Genomic DNA, 10,117 nt, shown 5'->3' with positions numbered 1-10,117 from the left:
TTCGATCCTCTAGCTTCTCCTTCCTCGCCTGGAGCAAAAGAACAAGAGCAAAAGAACTCGAGAAATGGCTCAGATTTACCCATTATCAACATGACAACGGCTACTTAATTTCACCTGAAGCTTAATTTAATTCTCTCTCTCTAATGGGAATTGAACTAGCCACAGAACTGGTTGCTTGTACTAGTACAAGCCATCCTAGTTAAGCAGCAAATAGAACAAATTATCCCAAGTACTAGCTCATAAGGTGCTAAAGTGTATAAGTTCTCTAATGGAAACTTGATTCATCACAACCACTCAAGGGTAGTACAAAACAAAAAAAGTCACAAGGCATAGTTACGGAAGGGGAGAGCAGCGCGGCATGAGACTGGGGTTCCATATCATCTCAGCTCTGCAAATATCACATATCAAAATGATTGATCAGGTTGATATATGCAAGATATTCAAGATACTATTTTCATAGCATCTCACCTGACATCCAATGCACCAAATACCAGGTGATGTGTTCACATACCAGATTTAGGAAATATTAAATTCCTTTCGATTATGTGCAAGGTTAAAATATAGCTTTGAAGTTATATGTATAACATCATCTAACCCTAAAAGCAACCAGTGTAACAAAACATAAAAGGAAATTGTATTTTAACTTTGCAGTAAAATCTTCTTATTACATTGCTCCTTCAAGTTCAAATATAATGACATTATTTGAGTGGTTCGTCCATGTATATTTCTTACATTACAGTATATTTTTCTTACATTAGTAGTCAGATTTAGAGGTTTTACCGATGAGTTCGCACAACAAACTTTATTTAGTTGAGAACCAAAAAAATAGATTAGGGAGTTAATGTGCATGGAATCCATAATGCCAAAACTAGAAGGAGCAGATTAAACAAAATTTCCTGTTTGCGCATTACATCTTCTACAAAATGTAAGTTGATGTGTGCTTAGTTGTTAGCCTGGGCACTCCCATAGTCTGCTTAATTAACAGAGTTAATGTAAAAAATTAACAGAGTTAATGTAAAAGCAAATCAATAATGGATCGGAATGTAACATAGACAACTCAATCCAAATCCAGGTCAGTGATTTCTTAACTTGAGGCCTCGACATCCAAAAGAACTAAAGGAGTATTTTTTACATGCCTGGTTCTCGCACACCATATAGGTATTTTTATCTTTGCAACAATCCATCAAGACGCGCACATCCAAAGCAGTAGAATAAGAGACATGGGAATTATGAGGGAGAGCTCACCATGGACATCCTAGGAATGGGGCAGTGGTTCCCTAGTCACCATCGCCACACTCCACAATTAGACAGGAGAGATCGAGTGAGAGAGGGGCACCACACCTTCGCTGGAGCACGGAACGACAACTGGGCAGAGCGGCGACGTGGAGCGGTTGTGCTGGCCGGCGCCGAGCCCACTGGGCGGAACGGCAACCTCGGGGAGAGCGGCAGCATAGTGGCCCCGCAAGCAACATCATCGAGGGCAGCATCGTGGCCCCCACCGCCGCCACCAGGCCGCCACCCTTGCCTCCCGCCGCCACGCCACGAAGCCCGCCGCCGCCAGCACCACCACCACACCAGCACTATCCGCCGCCAGCACCACCACCGCTGCTTGCCTTCTACGTCTGCCTCCCAGGCCACCTGCCGCACGCGCTCACCTAGGCCGCCAGTGAGGGAGGGGAGGGGCGAGGCGGTGGATCCGGGGGAGGGGCACCGTCGGTGAGGGAGGGGAGCGGTGGGGCGGCGGATCCAGGGAAAGGGCGTCGCCGGTGAGGGAAGGGAGGGGCGGGGTGGCGGATCCGGGGGAGGGGTGCCGCCGGTGAGGGAGGGGAGGGAGGGGGCAGCGGATCTAGGGGAGGGGCGCCGCAGGTGAGGGAGGGGAGGGGCGGGGCAGCGGATCCGGGGGAGGGGCGCCGCCGGTGAGGGAGGGGAGGGGCCGGCCGCCGACGGGAGGAGGGTAGGGGGACGGCCGCTGGTGGGAGGAGGGGAGGCGCCGGCCGCACGCCGGAGAGGATGAGAGGGAGCGAGCTGGGAGGGAGGGGAGGGGGTGTGTGCGTCGTGTGGGAGGGGAGGGGCGGGTGGGTTTTTTTCTTCATTTTTTTCTTTGCCAAGTGTTGTTTTTGGACACTCGGCAAACCTGTCTTTTTGCCGAGTGTTTTTTTGTGACACTCGGTAAATGTCGCAGAACCGACCAATTTATAAGAATACAAGTACAATGGCAATCCGCAAGCGGTCGCACTATCATACTTGAACCCATATAAACCCGGTAGTCCGTCGAGTACCACGACGGGTCTCGATAAACGATTTACAACAACCAAGATCGTACAGGATTCAACATACATGTCACATGTTACATAAAGTTCACAGATACTTTTCATCATCAGAGTACGAATAAAAGTTATTACAAACCCAGTTTGATAATTAAAGCGGAAGCAAATAAGTTCGAAGATAAAGTTTCCAACATAGTTTGATACAGTGCCAAGCCAGATCACGGTCCACAAAAGCAAAGATAGGAATTACTAAAGAAGCCTGCCCAAGGCTTACTCCTCATCCACAGCGGGATAGAAGCAACTCTTGCAATAACCATGATACACAGTGCCATCTGGAACAATGGGAAAATAAACCCTGAGTACGAGAAGGTACTCAGCTAGACTTACCTGTCATGAACCAGAAATAAAATGACTCCAAGGATCATGCAAGGCTGTATAAGTGGACATAACTTGACAACATTTTGCGTAAAGGCAATTTACCCGTTGTACAATTATGATTCCTTTATCAAGTTAATTATAACTATCCCTTTCTAGATTAGCAACTATCCTGTGCCAAACATGTGGTATATCATTTAGAAGCATACAATAGTAACCATAGTAGGTATTGTAATTCCATATTTATCTGAACCATCATGTTTCATACTATAGCTGCTACGATGTTGGGACTAGCCAAGTTTCTCACTATCCGGGAGAGACGGCAATTCGAATCGATTTCAACCAGCTGGGAATTTATTCCTAACACAAACCCAGATCTACCAGCCACGATTGTCTTAGGTCACCTTTGGTACAACTCAGGTACACATTTCGTGGGTCCGTACCGCACCGCACAATCTGGAACACCAGATGCCAGGATGCTCAGGCCAAGCCTGCCCTTGGGCTTAGTCTGATCGTTCCCCGGAAGGAGCGCACAACAGAACGGTTCCCGGCCTGAGTTGAATTACTCGGCTTCACGGTCGGAACGAGTTATCCGGCCAGCTAAGTGAGAGGCATGCGTTCAATCTTGTCAGAAGCGCCAACAACGGTACGGTCCTTAATCGACATAGACGGGGATAAGTCCACACCCAAGACCTCCATGTCTTGTTGCTTCTATATCTCGCAGGTGACAGGACATCACCCAACTTCTACCGGTCTAAGCATGGCTAAGCATATATATTCGATCCTGGACCTATACCGGTTAAAGGTGTAATATCTGGACAAGGAATGTACATGCATCAAGTGGTTTCATTCAACTCTTATAACCTAATGCATCAATCATAAATACGTAAGTAAACATTTGTAAATTACTGGGAGACTTATAATGCTCCGGGGCTTGCCTCGCAGAAAGGAAGTGGGGCGATGGTCAGGACACTCCGGAAGCTCTTCAGGGTTCTGCTCCACGCCTTCGGGAGCTGCGGCTTGCGGATCCTCCTGCGGGTTCCCTTCCTCTGCTTCTTCGAATTCCAGCAACGTGATCTCTTCCTCCGATCCTAGATGCATGAGTATGGTATAAGTATTACGAATGCATATATGTTAACAAGTGCATCACGTTGTTTGAGTAGGTGCATATCTCTTCTCGATTACTACGTAACTACTTCTACAATGCATCGACTATGCCACAAACAGTAGCTACTTGTTTCACTCATAACTAGAGTTCTACAAATCCAAAAACAGTGATCCTGGACTTTCTGGAAAGCTTATCAAATTCTCTACAACTTTGTTATTAACCATTTTTACAGTACACATCAGTTTCAACATGCAACTCATCACACTCTAGAATCAGTCCGGAAATTATTTAATATGCAATATAAAGTAATAATACTTCTACTTCATGTAATCATTCCAAACTTGACAACTTAAAATCTACCAACAGTGTAGGCATACCAAATACATTTTAGATAATATAATGGTGAAGCCCAAACTATTTATTAAATTTCCTTTATTATTTTATTTAGATATCTAGGTTAAATAATAAATATATATCAGATGTGCTTAATAAATTCTCAAAAATTTCCAGAGTCTTACTAATGCTATCAAAGGACTACTATAAAAATTTCATGTCATTTTACTAAGTAGAACATTCTATACAAAAATGATAAGGAAGCAAGGCTTGAAATAGCATAAACGGAAAATCCTATTGAAAAGTGTCAAGCAACAGATTTCTTATTTTTCTTAACATCCATAAGGTACTAGGATTACCTCCAACAAATTTCATGAATTTTGGACTCATAAATAATTTATAAAAATTCATGCAAGGATGGACTAGCCATAAAAGAAAAATCAATAACTATAATTCTACACATGCACTGGCCTTCAAATTTTTACTCAAGCTCATATATGCTAAGACTAGCTTACCACAAAAATTTCATAATTTTTGGAGCAAAGGAACTCTAGATATAAAATAAACAAATTTAAATGCATTCAAAAGCATATTTCAAATCCTGATTTAAATCTCCAGAAATTTCTACTGTTGAAACCAAGAACATATTTTTGTTAAATACTACACTTCCTAATGAACACTACAAAATTTATTTCGCAATTTTAGGAGCTACCAAACTAAAGATACAAAAATAACAAAACACATGTGAATCTGCATTCAAACTGAACTGGATTTGAAATATTGAGTCGCTGACACGCGGGACCCACTGGTCAGCGAGACCAAAACAGAGCACAGCGGCGCTGCTCAACGGGCGCGGCCAAAGCTCGCCGACGGCGAGTACGCCGGTGGTGACATCGTCACAGTGTGACCCCCGTGACCTAACGCGTCGATTGGTCTACTTGGCCGGCCCTATCATCGACACCAGCGACGACGGCGGCGGCCATGGCGGCTCGGCGAGGCGGGACGTCGGCGGTACACCGGCGACGACCTCGGCGGCCCAACCTAAGGTGCAGACGAGCATCTAGGAACGCTAGGGGACCTAGCGCGCTAGCTAACAGAGCGGGAGGAGGACTGTGGTGGCGTGGCCACGACGACGGAGTCCGCGGCGGAGCTCCGGCGAGCTTATACGCGCTGCGGTGGCTTACCAAGTACTGTCAGCGGGCACGGGAAGAAGCAGTGGGTCGCTGGGGAGCTAGTGGTGCTGCTGCGGTGAAGAATGGTTGGCTAGGCGCAAGCTTGCGTGGCTATGGCGACGGCGGAGGTGCGAGAGCTCGGCGGATGCTGCTGCGAGGAAGAAAGGCCGAGGCAACGCGAAACACCGAGCTCCTAAGTAGAAATTGTATGAATACGAATTGTAGAACTATGTCCCAGCAGCAACTTTGGTTCAAGGCACTTGTTCTAATTCGCAACAGAAACAGAGAAAAAATGTGCTCAAGGTTGGCTTGTCAGGCTGTCAGGGTTCCTGACTCAGCAAAATTTGCTAAGTGTTGAAATCAGGGATTTGATGATTTTTGAAATCCAAATTCAAGCATGTTAGGGGCTAAATCAGTCCATGACCCAAAAATAAAAGTTGTTCCTTATGTCAAACACTACAACATTGCTTTAGTGAACTCCTCCATGTAAGGTCTCTAACACCTAGTTCAACTTTAGTCAAACATGTCACTTTGAAATCATGATACAAATTCAAACCATGACTAAATGACCAATTTAGCCCTAGCCCTAAATACCAAAGTTGTTCATGATGATATCCTAAGCATGTTTAAGCAATTTGCAAGGTCATTCCATCATTTTATGTAGTGGTTACTCATAGAGCTAGTTAGGGCAATCACATGAAACATGCCTTAAAGGCTTGATTTAGAAAAGTGACTTTCATGAATAATGTTCTAATTGCTAACCCAAGTGTGGTTACATGTTTTTGTGACTCACTTCTACCAAGCACATGTTTTCATTCATGATCATTTGCAGATACACATGGAGGCATGAAATAACGAGAAAGATTGCATATGATAATGAAACATGCGATAACAAGTAAATGTTGCAAATATTTCAATCAAATGTTTCAATTGTAAAAGCTTGTTTATGAATGCGTGATGATCATGCTCATGTTATGCAAGTCAAGTTATGCAAGGCTAACACCTGAGGTGTTACAGCCCCTCCCCCTTATAAAAATCTCGTCCCAAGATTTGCAAGACCTACCATTCTTGGAAAAAGGTGGGATAAACTTCTTGCAGATAATCTTCTCTTTCCCACGTAGCATCTTGTTCACTATGATTGTTCCACACCACCTTATAAAACTTAATAATCTTACTCCTTGTCACTCTCTCCATCTCTTCTACTACTCGAATTGGCTTCTCTTCATAGGTCAAATCCGATTGAAGCTGCACGTTGGTGGGTGCAATCGCTTCTTCCGGTACTCGAAGACATTTCTTTAACTGAGAAACATGGAACACATCAAAGATTGCACTCATCTCTGGTGGTAGTTGTAGCTTATACGCAACATTTCCTTTTCGTTCCAAAATTTTGTATGGCCCTACATATCTTGGTGAAAGCTTCTTTTTCATCCCAAATCTTTTCACACCTTTCATGGGTGATACTCTTAAATATACATAGTCACCCACTTCAAAAGTCAGTGGTCTTCTTCTCCTGTCGGCATAACTTTTCTGTCTTGATTGAGCTGCCTTCATGTGTTGTTGGATGATACGTACTTGTTCTTCGGCTTCATTGACAAAATCAATACCAAAGTATCTCCTTTCCCCGGGCTCAATCCAATTCAATGGAGTCCTGCACTTTCTGCCATACAAGGCTTCAAATGGAGCCATTTTGATACTTGCTTGATAACTGTTGTTATAGGAGAATTCAGCTAAAGGTAACCATTTCTCCCATGAACCTTTTGAAGATATAACACAAGCCCTAAGTAAATCTTCTAGGATTTGGTTCACTCGCTCTGTCTGTCCTGAAGTTTGCGGATGATAAGCTGAACTTCTGATTAGCTTGGTTCCCAAAGCTTGGTGTAAGTGCTCCCAGAAACGAGCTATGAACTGTGGTCCTCTATCTGAGATTATGGTCCTGGGTACTCCATGCAATCTCACGATCTGGGATACATATATCTCAGCGTATTTCCCAACTATATACCGCGTGTTTACGGGGATAAAGTGTGCTGACTTGGTGAGATGATCTACGATGACCCAGATTGAATCGTGACCTTGTGGCGTTGTTGGAAGGCCTGTGATAAAGTCCATGCTTATTTCCTCCCATTTCCATCCTGGAATAGGCAAGGGCTGAAGTAATCCAGCGGTTTTCATATGGACGGCTTTCACTCTACTGCAGTTATCACACCTAGCAACATAGGCTGCGATCTCTTTCTTCATCTTAGTCCACCAAAAACGGGTTCTTAGATCTTGATACATTTTACTACTACCCGGGTGGATAGACAATTTGGACGAGTGAGCTTCTTCTAAAATTTGATTCCTTAGCTCACGGTCTTTCGGCACCACTAGTCGGTCCTCAAACCATAATACACCTCTTTCGTCCAATCTAAAATGTTTGGTTTCTTGCTCTTGCATAAGTACACATCCCAAACCTATTCCTGATGCATCACAAAATACATCAAAAGGCTTTTCAATGTCTGGTTGTGCTAGCACAGGTGCTGTAGTCAACAAAGTTCTGAGGGTGTGAAAAGTTGTTTCACATTCTGGTGTCCACTTGTACTTCTCATCTTTCTGAAGTAGTCTGGTCATAGGCTTAGCTATCTTTGAGAAGTCTGGAATAAACCGACGATAGTATCCTGCTAACCCGAGAAAACTCCGAACTTCATGAACCGAAGTTGGGGCTTTCCAATCCATGACCTCTTGTACTTTGGATGGGTCTACTGAGATTCCATCTCTTGATAAAATGTGACCTAAGAAAGGTACTTTGCTCATCCAAAATTCACATTTGCTAAACTTGGCATATAGCTTATGCTCCCTCAGTCTGGATAGGACAATCCTCAGATGCTCTTCATGATCTGACTCATTTTCTGAATAAATCAATATGTCATCGATAAACACGACCACGAACTTATCAAGTTTGGGCATGAATACCGAGTTCATCAGGTACATGAAAAAGGCTGGAGCATTTGTTAGTCCGAAAGACATAACCAAATACTCGTATAAGCCGTACCTAGTAGAGAAAGCAGTTTTAGGTATATCCTCCGGTCTGATCTTTATCTGATGGTAACCTGATCTCAAGTCAATTTTGGAGAATACCTTCGCCTTAGCTAGCTGATCGAACAAGATGTCGATGCGGGGTAACGGATACTTATTCTTGATGGTCACAGCATTGAGTGGTCTATAATCTACACACATTCTCAGTGACTTATCCTTCTTTTTCACAAACAATGCTGGACATCCCCACGGAGATGAGCTAGGTTGGATAAGACCTTTGTCCAATAGATCTTGCAATTGAACCTTAAGTTCTGCTAACTCATTGGGTGTCATTCTATAGGGCCTTCTGGATATGGGTGCGGTACTTGGCACTAATTCAATCTTAAATTCCACGTCCCTATCCAGTGGTAGACCTGGTAATTCCTCTAGAAATACATCCGGAAACTCACAAACCATGGGAATATCACATATGGTGGTGGCTTGGATAGCACAGGCTAAATGTTGGGGTTCGAATTCGCGGGAGAGTGGAACTAGAAAAGCATTCCCTCCCGTGGGTTCTCTCAACATAATGGTACGGGTGCTAGTGTCAATAAGAACACCATGATCCTTCATCCAATTCATGCCTAAGACCACACTTATCGACAACCCCGGCAATATTATCAAATCTGTTGTGTACTCCCTCCCTTGTATCAAGATGAGTACATTTTTTACTATCTTTTTGGTAGTAACAGTTCCCCCTGCTGAACTTATGTTAAAACCCCCCTTACTTACTTCTATAATTTCTTGATCATGTCTAGATGCAAATGCTTGACTCATAAATGAATGAGAAGCTCCCGAATCGAATAAAACAACAGCGGGATGCTTGTTGACGAGAAACATACCAGCCGTGACAACTTCTCCGGCGGGCACTTCCTCCACAGCGGTATAGTGCACTTGTCCCTGTCGTGCCCTGGCATTCACCTGCCTCTGATTGTTCTAAGTTGGGTTGCCATTCCTCTTGGGGTGGGGGCATTCCTTGGACCAATGACCCAGTTGGTTGCAGTTGAAACTTGGTTGATTACTTCTGAATCCTGTGGAGCTGTCCTGATTGCCATTTCCTTTTGGTAAGGCAATAGTGAACGCCTTACGAAATGGTTTCTGTGGCCTATTATTCTGAGCTTTCGGTGGTGGAGGCCTGAACTTGGGTGCAGGTGGACGGAATTGTGGCCTAGCTGTGATAGGCGCTTTCGACTGGAAAGATCTGGATGCACCGGCCTCATATGCCCTCTTGCGACCTTTAGCAACTGCATGCATGTTGTTGTGGTTTTCTTGGGTCAAGGCATCACTAATAAACTCATTGTACGTGGCACATCGAGAATTTGCCATAGTCTTCATTAATTTGGTACCCAACCCTCGCTTGAAACTCTCAATCTTTTTCTCTTCAGTATCCACGAAACTTGGAGCATATCTTGACAAGTTGTTGAATGCGTGCATATATTCTGTGAGTGACTTTGTTCCCTAAGTGAGCCTCATAAATTCTGCTGCTTTCATGCGCATCAGGCCCGGGGGAATATGGTGTCCCCTAAAAGCCAGCTTGAATTGATCCCAGGTCACTCTCGCATTAGCAGGTAGAGACGACAGAAAGTGCGTCCACCAGATTCCTGCTGGTCCTTGCAATTGATGAGAAGCATATTCTGCTTTCAGGTGCTCTATGACCCTTAGCAGACGAAATTTCTGCTCGATGGTATTCAGCCACTCATCGGCCTGCAGTGGTTCCTCAGCCACCTTGAAGATCGGCGGCTTCGTGTCTAGAAAATCCTTGAATGAACTGTGTTGATTTGGCTCGGCCCCCGGTTGCTGTGGGTGGCCACGAG

Source organism: Miscanthus floridulus, chromosome 5 (assembly GCF_019320115.1).
Source record: "Miscanthus floridulus cultivar M001 chromosome 5, ASM1932011v1, whole genome shotgun sequence".
In the NCBI taxonomy this organism is placed as follows: Eukaryota; Viridiplantae; Streptophyta; class Magnoliopsida; order Poales; family Poaceae; genus Miscanthus; species Miscanthus floridulus.
This window is presented reverse-complemented; position numbering follows the sequence as displayed.